This window comes from Notechis scutatus, chromosome 6, assembly GCF_049901735.1.
Source record: "Notechis scutatus isolate UNSWTSFEM ecotype Mainland chromosome 6, rNotScu1.2, whole genome shotgun sequence".
Lineage (NCBI taxonomy): Eukaryota > Metazoa > Chordata > Lepidosauria > Squamata > Elapidae > Notechis > Notechis scutatus.
The window spans coordinates 33,289,779-33,305,715 of record NC_142014.1 but is presented as its reverse complement, the minus strand read 5'-3'; the positions used below and the strand labels follow the sequence as shown (position 1 = coordinate 33,305,715).

Genomic DNA, 15,937 nt, shown 5'->3' with positions numbered 1-15,937 from the left:
GAAATTAATAATCAGAATAATCATGTGAAAAAGGAATATGAAGTAGAATTTGTTTTGTTTTTGAAGTTTTTACTTAGAAGTGCTATTTAATTCTATGCTTACTGCTAAGGAAGTAGGAATAGGTTTATATCTTTATTTTTAATGATAGTGTGATACTGAGATAGATAGAATGATAGAATGATAGATATAGATAGATAGATAGATAGATAGATAGATAGATAGATAGATAGATAGATCTAAACAGACAGACAGACAGACAGATGTTGTCATTCTGGTTGCCAGAAAGCAGTGCCAATTATTATGTATATAACTAACGCAAGGAAGACAGTATAGAGCTTGTGTATCTTAGGAATCAGAATAAGTCTGCAATACAAGCCTAACTAGATTTCTCTGACCGGATGCCAGATTAAATTATCATTCTCAGTTACCAGACTGATCACAGAAAGAAATATACAGATCTATTATCTCAGGTAAGAAACCAAATTAGAAACTTGACATTCTTTTGAAACAAATTAAATTAAAGATTTTAAAAACTAGATTTGATGTCTACTTTTCCATACAGAATCTATTTTAATTTGTTATCATTCTGCTGGTAGCAAAAAACATTTCAATGTTTTAAGTGCATTCACTTCTCAGCATGCTCAATGCTATAAATAAGCTTATAAGCAACTTACTGTATCTAAATCTAGTAAAGGTAGGCTTGAAAAATCTCCCAGTTGCTAATATTCCAGGTTAAAATATTGGGAAATAAATCAAATGACACTTCAAATTTGAAAACAAAACAAAACCAGGAATTAGAAATATTAATGCTACTGACCATTTTTCACATTCTTTCAATTTTGCAGTGTTTAATCTTCACCTTTAATATTAATTATACCGTCAATAAGTACTTATATATAAATAAATAAATTTGATTTAGTTGACTTTACTCCATATAAAGGTTGTAATGTTTATATATATATAAAAGAAGAAACAGACATCCTGAGATTTCTGAAATTTAAAATTACATTTAATGTACTTACTAAGCTTTCTTCAGCCTCTGCTGACATCGTCAGAGTATTAAGCTACCATTACAGAGATCTTTGCAGTCGGTAAATGTGCTTCAGGAACAGCGTAGCCAGTTTATGGGCTGAAGGGAGGCCAGAGCAGGCAATGAAAATGAGCCTATTTGGAAAAAAGATCAATCACTGTCCAAATTACGGTGTTTCCTCCACTTTCTGGGAGTTCCACAATAAAGTTCATAGCTATCTCCTTCCAGGGTCGTGATGGTTTGGCCACTTGTAACAATCCTGGGGGTTTCCTGGGTCTTCTTTTCATAACTGTGCATGTTGTGCAGCTTTCAATACCCTTTTCCATTTTTGGCCACCAAAATTGTCTTCACACCAGATGCCTTGTCTTTAGGAATCTAAAGTGGCCAGCTTGCTTGGAGTCCTGGCTTCTTTGCAGGATTTGGACCCCAAGGGTACTGGAGACATACACTTTTGGACTTTTCCATGCCAATCTGGAGGTCAGGAGTTGTTTGTTGTCCCTGAACCAGGAGGTGGTTTGCAGCTCAGCTCTGAGCTTTTCAGTTAGTTTCTTCCCTTGGTTCACTCAATTGCCTCTGAGTCTGTTGCCTTGTGGTGACTTGTGCTACCTTCTGGAGGATGGGAATGATGGCGCTGACCACCTCTTCATGCTTATTATTGTACTGAGACATTCAGGACAAGGCATCCACTAGGAAGTTTTTCCCTCCTGGGATGTATTTCAGTGTGAAGTCAAATTGGTTAAAGTACTGAACCTATTTGGGAGAGAGCTTCCATCAGGTCCTAATGGGCTCCAGATTTTTGTGGTCAGTCCATACTTCAAATGGCACTTGGTTCCCTTTTAGGAAGTGTTGCAAGGTTAAAAGTGCCCAAAGAACCATGAAAGCCTCTTTCTCCCACACTACCCACCTTTGTTCAATGTTGGTGAGTTTTCTAGAGGTATAGGTGCATGGTTAGAAGTTTCCCTCCTTGTTCTTCTGGAGGAGGACTGGCCCTATAGCTACATCATATAGTACTGCAAGCTACTTCTGCAGCCAGCTGCCTACAATTTGGCAGTTCAAATCCCACCAGGCTCCAGGTTGACTCAGCCGTCCATCCTTCCAAGGTGGGTAAAATGAGGACCCAAATTGTTGGGGCAATATGCTGACTATGTAAACCACTTGGAGAGGGCTGTAAAGCATTATAAAGAGGTATATAAGTCTAAGAGCTATTGCTACATCACTGGCGTCTGCCTGGATGATAAATGGCTCCTTGGGGTTTGGCTGCTTTAGGACCAATTCCTCTGTGAATAGCCATTTGAGTTCTCAAATCCTCCTTGACACTCCACAGTCCACTCTAGCAGCAGGCTAGGCCATGGTTTGGCTCCCTTCCCCATTTTTAGTAGTTCGGTGATGGGCGGGGTTATTTTAGCAAAAGAGGGGATGAACTGCCAGTAGAAGTTTGCGAACTTCAAAAAGCTCTGTAGTTGCTTGCAGGTTTGAGGGGGTTGCCACTCCAGGATGGCATTGACTTTTCCCAGGTCCATTTCTGGGAGAGCACATGGGGGGTCACATGCGCAGGGGGCAGGGGTAGCATGGGGAGGTTGCACAGGCATGTGCAGGGGGGCACAGGGAGCATGGGGGTTGTGTGTGCATGCTCAGGGGGTGTGTGGGGGTCATGCACACATGCGCAGGGGCAGGGGCAGGGGAAGCACAGGGGGCATGCATGCATTGCATTATGGGTGCAAGCATGCACATGAATGATGCACACACACATTCAGCACGTGATGACAAAAAGGTTAGCCATCACTGGTCTAGGCCAAAAAGGCCACTGCAGAAGGGTTGGGAGAAGTCATGCTTGGTGCACCAGGCCATCAAGGTCTCCCGTCTTTCAACTGAGGGAGAGGAACTCTAGCTCAGAGGGACCTTCAACCTGCCCCCTATGACAGCGATGGTAATGCTGTCATCTGACCCTTTGCCATCCCCTCAAAAATCATGGTGCCAAGCTCAGGAATCCAGGAAGAGGTGAATGCCCTAATAGACTCAGGTTGTACCAGGTGCCCAATTAGCCTACAGACGAGGCTGAAACTAGGGATCAGAGTGAGGAGAAGACTGCCCCAAGCCATGAGGTTTGAGCAAGTTGATGGATCACTGATAGGAGGGTGCAACACACCTGAAACACACCTCACTTGTGGCTAGTGTGGCTAGAGATGGGCCAACACTGGGACATCATCAGATCTGTAATTGTCCTGAAGATGACAGAGGCAGTGATCCTGGCACTGTCCTGGCTAGAAAAGTGGAACCCAACAATCTGGTGGGAAGGGGGAGAGGGAAAACGAGGCTAGGAAGATGCCCTCTCCCTCCTCAAGGCAGCCAAAAGGGAGCAGCTGCCAGCACTGGGTGGGAACTGAAGGAAATGAGCTCCTTAAAGACACTTCAGAGCAACCACCAGGAGCCCAGCTAATCCCCAAAGAATACCAAGACCTAGCAGGGGTGTTTAGTGAGAAAAATGTGATGTGCTAACTCCTCACTGCCCCACTGACTTTGCCATAGAGATCCTACCAGGCGCAAAGTTCCCTAAACCAAAAATGTACTCCATGATCCCAAAGGAAATGAAGGAGCTAAGGGAGTACATAAACAAAAACCTAGCCAGAGACTTCATCCAACTGCCAAATCCTGGGTGGTTGCTCCCGTGCTGTTTAAGGAGAAAAAAAGATGGGATGATGAGACTGCGTGGACTTCAGGGGCATAAATGGTGTGTGTGTATTGAAAACATGTACCTCCTACCTCCATGATGGTGAACCTATGGCATGCATGCCAGAGGTGGCACACAGAGCCCTGTCTGTGGGCATGCAAGTTGTTGTCCCAGCTCAGCTCCGCTGCGCATGTGCGCACATGCCTCCCATCTGCCATTTGGTCTTGGGTCTCTGCTGCTCATGTGCAGGGGGCGGGGGCATGTATGGAGGATGTATGTGCATGCATGAGGATGTGTGTGCATGCATGGGTATGTGTGGTGCATGTGCAAGGGCAGGGAGTATGCACGGGGGATGTGTGGGTATTGCATTTTGGGGTTGTGTGCATGAGCTTTGGGTAGGTGCCAAAAAAGTTAACCATCACTTTCCTATCCCAATGAAAGACATGCTGTCCCATCTAGCAAAAGGGAAGATCTTCATCAAGCTAGACCTGAGGGATGAGGATTAAAGAGGGGGATGAGTGGAAGATTGCTTTTAACTGCCCACTGGGCAGCTTCCAATTCGAAGTAATTGCCAGTGTATAAGAATTCATGAATTGGAATAGACATGGTAATAGGTCAGCCAATGGTGAGTGTTTGGTGACCCAGTCAGCTCAGAGCCTGGGTGTGGCTTCGCTTGACTGATTTGTATATAAGAGTTGCTTTGTCCTTGCAATATTGCCTCTGTAATATATTGCTTCTATGCTTATATAGCTTCTGTGATTTTGTATTTTGTCTTCTGAGTTCTGGTTCTGGCTTCTGTTGCATGGGTAGTGTATACATGCATCATGATTTATATAAAGACGTTTCTTATATAAATGAATCCTGCTGAATTATTTACTTGTGTGCTGGTTGGATTGCTGCAAGCTCTTAACAAGGTCTTATGGGCCCAGAGCACACCAAGCACACAGTAAGACTGAACTGTAATTAAGCTGAAGGACAGCCTGTGTTAAAAGGAAAAGAGAACGAAGCTGAAGGATTGCAGGATGGCTGTTGAGTTCAAGAAGAGCTCTCTGCCTCAATTGGGACAGAAGAATTATGTTATTTGAGCTGCAAAAATAGAATCCTTCCTGAAGGCTAAAGAGCTCTGGGATATTGTTATCAATCTACCCCAGGCACTATTAACAGCAAAAGATCAAAGGCAGCATGATAAGGCACTGGCCTACATCACCTCAACTTTAGAAGATGAACAATTCTTGAATGTAGCTGATTTAAAGACTGCAAATGAGGTTTGGCTGAAATAGAGAAGTATGTGTGAGTGTTTCAGCATGCAATATTGTGCAATTATCGAGACAATTATACAGAGCCAGGCTGCAGCCACAAGCAAGTGTGGAGCAGCATTTGTTGCACATGCAGACTTTATTTATTGAGTTGGAATAGTGTGGAATGCAAATTCCTGAATCTCAGAGGGTGCTGTTGGTGTTAAACAGTCTTGATGAAATGTGGGACATTGTTTCAGCTGTTTTTCAGTGCAAACCAGAACAGGACTCACAAATGGAAGCCCTTAAAACCTGTTTGCTTTCTGAAGAAAACAAGTGTTATTTTAGAAAAAACCACGAGAGAAATTCCTGAGGTGGGGGCCCAAGGAGCAGAGAGAAAAGCAACAGACAGGATGTCTGTAAAGACCAAAGTAAAAGAAAGACCAGATTATAGCCCAGCAAAGAATTTCTAAGAAGCTGTGTTTCATCTGTAGTAATAATAATTTGAAAAAGATTGTTTGCAAGGAAGAAAAACAACAGATGGACAAAAATTAGCTATTGTAATAGAAGAGACAAATGGTTAATTGACATTGGAGCTAGTCAAACAATTGTTAATTCAAAATTGTTTTTTCAGAATGGATCCAGCTGGAGGAGATGCAGTAGCAAATGGCCAGAAGGCTAAAATCATTAGAAAAGGCAGTGTGCTGATTCCATGTCTGGAGAAAAAGTTTAGTAACATGTTTTGTGTGCCTGAAATGGAGCATAATTTACTGAGTGTCTCTAGTCTAGACCACAAGAGGTTTGAGACAACATTTGTAAGTGAGAAGTGTCTCCTAAAAAGGAATGGAATTGTATGTGCACAGGACATAAAACAGGATAATCTTTATATGTCGCAGGGACAAAGGTTCAATGTGCCCAAACATTTGGAAATGTGGCACAACATGATTCATGTGTTCAGCTCTTGCATAGAAAGCTTGGCCATGCCTCCTTCTAAGGTTTGCAAAAGATGGACTAGTTTGCAGAAGGATTGAATTTAAAGGGATGTAAGGCATACTTGGACTATGCAGTATGTAAATCATCAAAGTCCAAGGCATTCCCAGTAAGCAAGAGTAGCACAAGACAGACAACAAGAGCTTTAGAACTGGTAAATGCAGATTTGGTTGGGCCAATGCAAACCAGTTTGGGAGAAGAAAAGTATGAACAGCAGGTTTGGGTTCTGCTATTTACTAAAGAGTAAAATAGAGGTGCTACAGAAATTTAAGCAACAGGTAAGATTCATAGAAAGGAGATATAAACAACAGGTATGTCAGCTGCAAACTCACAGAGGTTCAGAATTCATGTCAGCAAGTTTTCAACAGTGGTTGGGACAGTTAGGAATAAAACACAAATGCACAAATCTGTACAAAGCAGTTGAGAATGGTCCAGATTTGGGGCAGAAGCCGCCTCGTAGGGGCACTGGAGTAAGGGGAGACCGCCAGCCGGGTAGAGGGGAGCCACATATCCCCTCCCTGGCTTGGCAAACACTCCCTCCTGAAGACCTCTGAAGCAATGGTCCAACATGGCCACCCTGAAGGAGAAGAGATTGCTGGAATAAGTTTGTGCAGGAGGAGAGATGAAAAAGAGGACAGCATAGAAACCAGGAGAATTTTGACGTAAGGTACCCCGGTTTTGAAATCTTTTAAAATTGTTATGAAAATGGATTTAAATGGCGGACAAAGAAATTAAGAAAGAAAAATTCTGACAGATGAAATGGCTTTGTACTAAAAAGGAAGAAGCCGGAAGAAGAAACTTGTCTTTGAAATAATTAAACATACAACCCTGACACCAAACAGGTTGTCGAGGTGGAAAATAAAATTTGAAAATTAATGTTTGGATTTACTGATATTGGAACTTTAAAACCTCTGAATGAGTGAAAAATGGGGGGGAAAGGAAAAGAATTGACTTTAAACACAGTGAAGAGTGCCATCTAGTGGAAAAGGGAATTGTTTATAAATATCCCTTTCTATTCTAAAACTTGGATCCTTTAGATCTACTTGATACAAAATATCTGGAATTAGGATGCTACAAAATAAGGACCTTGGAAAGTGAAAGTGAAATTTGAAAATAAAGGGAAATTGTGGAAGTGTTTGGTGTTTTTGAATTATAATTTTAATCAATGGATATTGAAAAGTGGAGCGAATCTGGAAATCTTTGGAAGAGGAGTCAATAAAACATTGGAAAACCTTTATAAACATTGTCTAAAGATGTCAAGAATGTTATTGGACCTTAAACTGGAACTTAAAATTATGAAAGACATGCTACAAAAAGAAGGCAAATCATTTGGTTTCGCATTGCAATTTCTGGAAATGAAGGTTTCAAAATACCAAAAACAACAACAAGAAGAGAAATCAACGCAAGAAGTAGCCATCTTAAATGAACACTTGAATCAATGGAAATTTAAGCAAAGGAGGAATAGAAGGAGAATTAATAATAGGAGAGTCAACATTGTAATTAAAAGGGGGTTTATTCTAAAAACCAAACAAAAGAAAAGGAAACAGCAGGAAAGGAAATTTCAGGGGGGAGTAATGGAAAAGAAGGGAGATAGAAATTGGAGTGATAGGGACTTCCGGTTTGTTCCTCTTCAGAGCAGAATCCACAATTGTGCATGGTTTCGCCCAAGCTCACTTGCTGGAGGGTGCCAATCGAGACCAGAACCACCCTGGTGGGGTGGTGAAGAAGGGGTAAATCACCTGGAGGGTCAAGGGGAGTCACAACTCCCCTCCCTGACAGGAAAATCCCTCCCAAAGGCAAGCTGCAGTGGTGGTCCTAAAATAGCCACCACGAAGACAAAGAACACTCCGGGAAACTAAGTTTTGTGCTGGAGCAGGGAAGTAGTGAGCAGAGTGTGAACCAGGCAAAGGACATCGCTTTTGAGGTACCCCGGTATTAAAATAAAGGGCTATCTTGTAGGGGAGTGTGTGGAAGTGGCAACCAGAGAAAGTGAGAAAGAAATTGGATCTTATAAAACTTGGATTGGATTAATTTGGAGGATAAAATTTAAAGGAATATACTTTAACACAACAAAGGTTTAGAAATTAAACTGGATAATTATTGAATTGTGGGCACTTAAAGGGCATAATCAAATGCTGAAATTGAGTGTGTTGAAAAGAAAAGAAATAATAGCTAATGATTTAAATTAGCGAACTTAATAAAAGTGTTATATTCAATAAAGAAAGTTAAAGGTAAAAAGACAAGAGCACCACCTGATGGTACAGGAAAACTTCAGTACATTTTAAAAAGTGCCTGGTCTTTTCAAGAGTTTGGATTTTGGAACTTAAAAGAAAATAAAAGAAACTTTATTATTGTTATAGAACCATCTGAACAAAGACTCAAGAGTATGGATTGTTGAAAATATATTCAAAAGATATTGGCTGAAATAATATACTGGACTCTGGGATTGAATATATCTATTAAAGAAGAGGATTTTAACTATTAAGGAAGAGGGAAGAAAAGAAAAAAAGGAGAAGATACAATGGAGAAACTATTTGTTGATATAAGATTGGACTTACAAGAGAATAGAATAGAATACTTTTATTGGCCAAGTGCGATTGGACACACAAGGAATTTGTCTTGGTGTAAATACTCTCAGTATAAGTCAAGATTGAATTTGCAAAGTATAAGGGACATGATAAAAATTAAACTTGAAATGTGCAATTATGTACGACAGAAATTAGAAATGGTGACTCAGCATACACAAGAACAAAATAAACCAGAGGGGGAGGAGTTCTATAAAGAAGAAGCCAACATTGAAGGACAAAATGAACAACAATTATTTAAGCGGGGGGGGGGAGGAATTAGATTTAAAAATTTGTGTTCTGATGGGATGATAAAAGGGAGAATGGTTCAGAAAATAGATAAAGGGAGAGGGAAAAAGCAGAAAAAGGAAGGGCAAAAGAAAAATCAAAAGAGGGAGAGAGAAAAGTTTAATAACTGAAATGATAAATGGAGGGGAATAAGAATGGGAAAAAAGGGAATGAAGAGAAAGGACCAGAAAACAAAGAGGAATAGGAAACAAACAAGGATGAAAAGCAAGTACATTGTCCAAAGAGTGAGAGATAATGGGTGAAAAAAAAAAAAGAATAAGGAAGGAGATTCTGCAAGGTAATATGTTGTGATGTATAGGAATATATTGAAAATAGTATTTTGTAATGTATAGATGTTTCATAAGGTGTTTGAGAAAATATTATGCGGAATCTGAGAAAAATACATGTGTGTGTGTTATATACTAGATAGGGAGATTGATATTAAGGTAGAATGAAAGTGGTTAGCTCGCATTATTAACCAGAGGGGACAATTATATTTACAGATAAGGATTGATAATGACAAATGTGACAGAAAAAAGTAATATGAGAAATGACAACAGAAATGAGATGAGAATTTTAGATAACATTGTAAAATAAGGTATGAGAATGTATTAATATAACATGAATTGGAATTGGATAAGATAAACTTAATATTTAACAATAATAAGGATGATGCAGTATGAAACTAAACAAATATAATGAACAGGTAACTATGGTCATGTTTATACTGAGATGTGAAACCTGGAACCACACTGCTTGCCAAATGAGAATTTTTTATTTTAAAAAATAAAATAAAAGCAGGGAGAAAATTGAATAATGGAATTATTAGGTATGTTTAACTGATATGGTGGTAGGCATTTGAAGAGAGTTTTGAAGGGTTGAAAATAAGCATGGAAGAATTATGAATTAATGTGAAATATATGCATTGAGAGATATGATTGATATTATTAATTTTGCCTATATTAAAATGTATGATATATTGATGCCACACTATTAATGTATTGTGCATATGCAGATTGAAATAAAAAAAATTGGGAAAAAAAAGAAATTGGAGTGATAAAAAAGGTCAAGAATGAAACAGGATTTGGAAAGAAAGGAATATGGCAAGCACATAACAATGAAATGGAATTGCTTAATTAAAAGGCACAGAGATAATGGCTGATTGATAATTATGAAGAAGGGGCTTCTGCAAGAGAATAAGAACTAGTTTAAACAAATAAGAAATGATAGGATTGTTTAGAAAATAGTGAAATATAGATTATTAAAAGGGGAGATAGGGACTGATATTGTTTTGGTATTGCTGTGATTGCTTGCTTTTTTTCTATTTATGAGATGACATTAAGAGAGATAAATCAAACAAAGATATTAATAATATTAAATGAATTAATAAGCAATAACATAAGAAATGATAAACAGTGGAATATAGAGTACCAAGATGAGAGATGGGAATTGATATTGTTTTGCTATTATAGTGATTGTTTGCTTCTTCTTCTCCCTTTATGTTGTGCAATTAAGAGAGGTAATCAGAATAAAGATATCAATAATACTAAGTGAATTAATAAGTTGTGGCAAACAGAGTAGGAGTAATGTCAAAGGGGAAACAATATTAGTTCTTATGAAATGATGGGATTAATTATGTTTGTTTTATCTATAATTTTTTAATCTAGATATATTCTTAAGATAATGAGAAGGGAACTTGCAGACCCAGATTTAAAAGAGATATATGTAATGTAGTAATTACTAGAAAATTATTACTGTGTCTTTTTCTTCTTTTTTAAAGTGTTAACTCAAAGTTAAATTATGGGAATCTTAAGGGGGGATTAATTATGTGATATGTCTAACCACAGGGATGGCACCTTGGAATTGGCAAATAGGGGTGTTGTATTGTTGTTGTTATTTTATTATTATTATTATTATTACTATGTTGAAAATTTGTGAATTGCTGGAATGATGAATTAATAGATGATTAAATTGCAGACTGACACAATAAGAAGATAAAATATAATGAATATGAAGATATATAATGATGTATTAAGGATTTAAAGAAATAGATCAAGCAATGTATTGGAAAAATTATAAAATAAGATGGGAAAAGATTAAAATTAAAGAAAATATATAAAGTAAGTTTAAGAAAAGATAAGTTATCAAATGTGAAAGATGAATATGAAATGTAAGTCAAGTTTGTAATGGAAATGTGTTAACCTGGAATCATGCTGTTCATTGAAAAAAGATTTTTTTTCTTTCTCTAATATGTGAAAATTGAATACAATTTTTGCACACACAAAAAAAAAAAAAGGGTGTTTGGAAGCAATGCTTGGTTGCATATTCCAAAAGCAATCAGTAGAAAAGGTCAACGAAAGGCTAGAAAGCTCAGGTTTAGAGGCTATGAGCCTGGCTCAAAGAGTAATGGCTTTAGCGTTGGGAGCAAAAGAATAGTGATTTACAGGTCTATTAGTTTTGCAGAGCAAAATTGGAACAGAATTGATGCCAATATTTGGAATGACCCACTTAGTGATGGTAACTCACTTAGCGATGGTGTCAGCGTTCAGGGAGGAGAAGTTGAAAAAGAACTAGAAAAGGAGTCAGGAGAAGATGATGACTCAGATATGAAGCCAGAGAGGGTTGAAACACAAGAGCAGTCAATGCCATGCAGGTCAGAGTGATGGAAAAAGCAGATTCCACCTGATAGGTATTCTGCTAGTGAACTAAAGGTGTGTATGAGCCAAGGAACTATCAGAAACCCATGGGTGAACATAAAGTGTTCACATCTTATGACTTTGCTGCAAGGTTGCAAAGTCATAAGATGTAAATGGGTATACTACCCAACAATGAGGTACAATACAAGGCAAGATTAGTGGCACAAGGATTTTCACAGAGGAAAAATGTGCACTATGATGAGGTATTCGCACCAACAGTGAAGAGTGAAAGCATAAGGTTGGCACTAGCATTGGCAGCGGCACATGGCCATAAAATTTGGCATTTTGACATGACCACAGCATTCCTCAATGCAGAATTAGAGGAAGAAATGTACATGTTCGAGCACCAGGGTATGAAAGTAAAAAGCCTAACACTGTGTATAAATTGAACAAGGCTATATACGGGCTAAAGCAGTAAGCCAGGAATTGGGATATCTGTTTAGATATAGCATTGAAGGGTCTTGGGTTCAAGAGTTGCAAGGCTGATGGTTGCACATATCAGTAATGGCGAATCTTTTTGTTGTGGTGTGCTGAAAAGTATTTCCGGAACACCCATTTTTCGGCCTCCCGAAGCTTCCCTCAAGCCTCCAGGAGGGCGAAAACTGCCTCAAATGGACCGAAAATCAGCTGGGAGGCATGCGCATGCACTGTGCACCTGCAGTTTGGCTGGGGCTCACATGCCCACACAAATGGCTCTGCGTGCCACCTGTGGCACGTGTGTCAAAGGTTCCCCATCACAGGGGTAGACCCATGATGGCGAACCTGTGGCACACGTGCCAGAGGTGGCATGCAGAGCCCTCTCTGTGGGCATGTGCACCATTGCCAGCTGCTCTTCTGCTTTCTGGTGTGCACACCAGCCAGCTAGTCTTCAGGTTTTCAGTGCTCTGGCGCATGCATGCGTGCCAGCCATCTGGTCTTCAGTTTCCAGCGCTCCAATGCATGTAAAGACCAGCTGGCCAGCATACGCATGCACGCTGGCCATCTGGTCTTTAGTTTCTAGCGCTCCAGTGCACGTGCATGCTTGCATGCGCGTTCTGGTTTGGGCACTCGGTGCTGAAAAGGTTCACCATCACTGGCCTAGATGATGTGGCCGAGGTCGCTTTCAGCTGGGGTGTTGGAGCCAGGCTCAATGACCCTGCTAGCCACATCTGAAGTACTTGATGGGGGCTCAGGCTGGAGCAGGAGTGGGGGTTAGCAGGCAGCATGGCAACAGGTCGGTGATTGAACCAGCGACCCTCTTGTGTCCACTTGGGCTTCAATTCAGGTGCACTTCCTGCACTGCTTGAGTTCAAAGTCCAACACTATGGCCATCTGGTACCAGTCATGGATTGGGTTGGGGACCCCTCAGTAAACATAGGCCCTTCTTAAAGTAATACTAGACCAACAGTCAGTCTGGCCAGTCTCTCAGTTTTCCAGCCACTCTGTGGAACTCCCATACATACTCCTTTGCCGCTTGGCCCCTCTGCCTTAGGTCTCAGATTTCGGCTTCCACTTGCAAGACTTGGGACTCCTCCTCGAATCTGGCTCTCAACTTCCCCACAAAGGCTTTGACATTCCCCAACTCTGCCACGTCTTTATTGTGGAGATTCATCACACACTCCACAGCTTCCCCCTCTAGGTTGGTGGTCATGGCATTCACCATCACCATGTCTGATGGCTAGGCTGAGCTGTAGCAGTCCAGGTGGGTCCACGCTTGGTGGAGGAAGAATGCCAATTTCTCTGGGTCAAATGTGGCCTTCACAGGTCTGCCTTTGATAGAGGAGGAGGAAGGGGTGCCTGGAGGAGTGGGTGCCCACAGACTGGAGAATCAACTGAGCCCCAGATAGTAAGGCTATGGTTGATACGTGTGCCATCCAGGAGGAGGCTAAGGTTGCCCTACTGGACTTGCTGCAGGCTGCTGCCTTGGAGTACACTTCCTTCAGCTTGGACTCGCTGCCTCAGCTGGTTGGGTGGCAGGGTGGCTGCTCGTGCATCAGGCCTGAGCTTGTCCGCAGTGAGTCAGCAGCTGCTGAGCCAGTCAAGCCTCTGTCGCCACAGGTAGTCTGACTCAGCGCATCGGCTCCACTTCTTAGATCTCTGCACAGTCGAACCTCTCTCTCAGCTGCTCTATTGATGGACTGTGAAAGGTGGTCAGGTACTTCCATTCCCTATGCTTGTTCCACTCAGTGGTTCCCTTCGCTTTCCCTCTCAGGACGAGAGCAGCTGGCAACTGAAGGGACCTCAGAGGAAATTCCACTTCAGCAGCCTTTGGCATCCACTTGTGCCCAGCATCCACCTCTACTTGGTAAAGGTCCTCGGTAGCTAAGGCTTCCTTCCACGTCACTGGCTTCTTAGTCCTTTCCACATGAACCTTTGGCCTGGCCACCAGTGGGAGGACTGCCTCACTGGAGCAACTTGCCTATGGTGTGACTCCAACCGGGGCAGCACTAGGGTTAGTAGTTGGTTTCCCTGTCTTCTGCATCTACGATCTTCCCTGAGTCTTTCCCACCCCTCCAGTGCTGACGGGAAGATGGTCAGTGCTCAGGACCCAGGGTAGATTTATGAGATCTGGTTTAATGTCAAGGCTCTGACTAAGGAACCCAAGCAGATCAGAATTCTGAGACTTGGCTCTTTCTCAAAGGTCGTATTTAATGAGTACATCATATCCATCTTACATTTAGAACATTTAATCTTCCTTCAGTCCTTCACTAATTTGCAGTCTTGTATCATAAAAAGGTCAAATTAGTAATACTTTTAGATATTTATGCAATCTTTCAATATGTGTGTACATGTTTGCAAAATTTATTATGCTTAAACCCATCAAACTTTCATTACACTCATTATGGGATTTCTAAATGACTAAATCACTTTTTTCTATTTGTCTTTCAATTTGTTCCCACCCATTTTTTAGCACTTACTAAAATAATGTTTCCCTTTTATTTTTTAAAATAACTTCCAGAATAATAGTACACAGAGAGAATTGGAACACTAGTAAGGCTTCTTCCTGAAGTTTGATAGGAATTCAAATATAAATTTTGGAGAAAGGGAGAATGTAAAATAATGTGAATTAATGTTGTTACTTAATAATGTACTTAATGTAATTACTTAAACTCCCCTTGATCTTATATTTTATTTTCACAAGATTCATGTTATGGGCAATAATACTACTCAATGCTGTATTTACAATTGTCAATTTTTAATTCAAGTGTATTATCATTTCATTACAGTTTGTTATGTAATTGTGCAACTTTTAAACATTTTATAAGAATTAAATCCTGACCCCAAATCAACCAGTGAGCTGTCAGAAGGAGGGTTTGGATCCAGATGTAGGTTGTGCATCTCAGCTTGAGAAGAAACTGTGGATAACATTTTTTCAAGTTTTATAGATTTTTTTTAAGTATACATCAATATCAATACATGAACAATCAACAATTGTTGATGAATTGTTCATCAACAATTCATGAACAATGAATTGCCCCTGGGTACAATTCATTTTGATACAAACATCAATAATGATAATATAATAGTTGATATATTAATCAAACTTATATAATCCTAGTATTAATACACATGTTTTTAAAGTAGTTATTCAATATTTCAATATTCCATTTTAATGCCAATGATATTATAAGCATACATGGTAATACCATCTTTCAACCTCTGATCTTTTCCATCAAATTATTACTTGTATTCTGTTATATAAAAATTTTATCTGCTAATATTCCCCCTATTTCTTATTTCTACCTCTATTCTAACTTCTAATCAGGTCACCATTGCTAATCCTATGTTAGGATTAGCCATTGCTAATACACACATATATATTAACACATAGCCCTTCATTATTTGGTTGTTCATTCAAGTACCAATCTTCCTATTATTTAAACATACCTAATAATACTATCTTTCAACCTCCAATCTTTTCATCTAATTATTGCTTCATTAATCCAAATTTAGTTCAGTTTATGGAAGCAAAGTCAGCTATTCAAGTAGATTCAGGTAGATAGTCCAGCATTTTATACTGCCTTTCCAAAACAATGCCTGCCCAATTTAAAAGTCCAATTTTCTATGTTTTAAAAGGTCTTTATCTTTTCTCACCTTAGTTCTTTTCTTTCAGGTCTAGGATTTTTCTCTCTATGGTTTTTTGCCACTTTGAAAAATAGTTCTAAGAGTCTCGTTTCCTGGATTTTCCTCTTTCTTTTTTTCTTTAAAGTCTAAATAAAAAGGAATCTTTTCACCCAGATGCAATCACTGTTCATCTGCACCGCTCCTACACAGTTCTTTGTTGCCTTGGCTGACCCAGTTTCCTGTCAGCCATGATATCTGCCTTTTCTCTTCATTGAGGGAGCAGGAAGAAGCCCTGAGTCCAGCAAGAGAGTTGCTGCTCTTTGTGAACTGCAGGGCACCCCTCTTTTCTTCACCACCCCTACAGGGTGGCTTTAGCTCCTTTTGGAGCCCTCCAACAGGGAGAACTTGGCATGGGAGCATGG

General features: G+C 40.0%; 1 protein-coding gene across 5 annotated transcripts in view; it reads left to right on the top strand.

Annotated features, from left to right (window-relative positions):
* Positions 1 to 15,937, top strand: part of SLC38A4 (solute carrier family 38 member 4) — a 54,171-nt gene that overhangs the window by 14,241 nt on the left and 23,993 nt on the right. The window contains exon 1 of one of the 5 annotated variants that reach the window (XM_087967925.1): positions 243 to 470. The exons of 3 other annotated variants lie outside the window; for them this stretch is intronic. The gene's annotated coding sequence lies outside the window, so the exon portion shown is untranslated. Of the gene's footprint in view, positions 1 to 242; positions 471 to 10,778; positions 10,896 to 15,937 lie in introns of those variants that run through there. One more of the 5 variants, XM_087967928.1, reaches the window with a different exon arrangement.